Genomic DNA, 317 nt, shown 5'->3' on the forward strand with positions numbered 1-317 from the left:
TTGTGGCCACGGACCGAGGATCTTTTGCTCTGTTAATCGGCGAGGATCGAAGCGGTCCAGGGCACAACACAGTGTATGTCTTGCACTCGCAAATGCAGGGCACTCACAGACAAGATGAGCGATGGTCTCCTCACAGCCACAGCTCTCACAGGCAGGGCTGTCGGCCATCCCCATCCGGAAAGCATAGTAATTGTTAAATGCAACACCGATCCATAAACGGCATAACAGTGTTGCGTCACGACGTTCTGAGTTACGTGGAAGACGGAGGCGCAGTTCAGGGTCCAGTGCCTTGAGGCGGAGGTTGCAAAACTCTCCCG

This window comes from Amblyomma americanum, chromosome 4, assembly GCF_052857255.1.
Source record: "Amblyomma americanum isolate KBUSLIRL-KWMA chromosome 4, ASM5285725v1, whole genome shotgun sequence".
In the NCBI taxonomy this organism is placed as follows: Eukaryota; Metazoa; Arthropoda; class Arachnida; order Ixodida; family Ixodidae; genus Amblyomma; species Amblyomma americanum.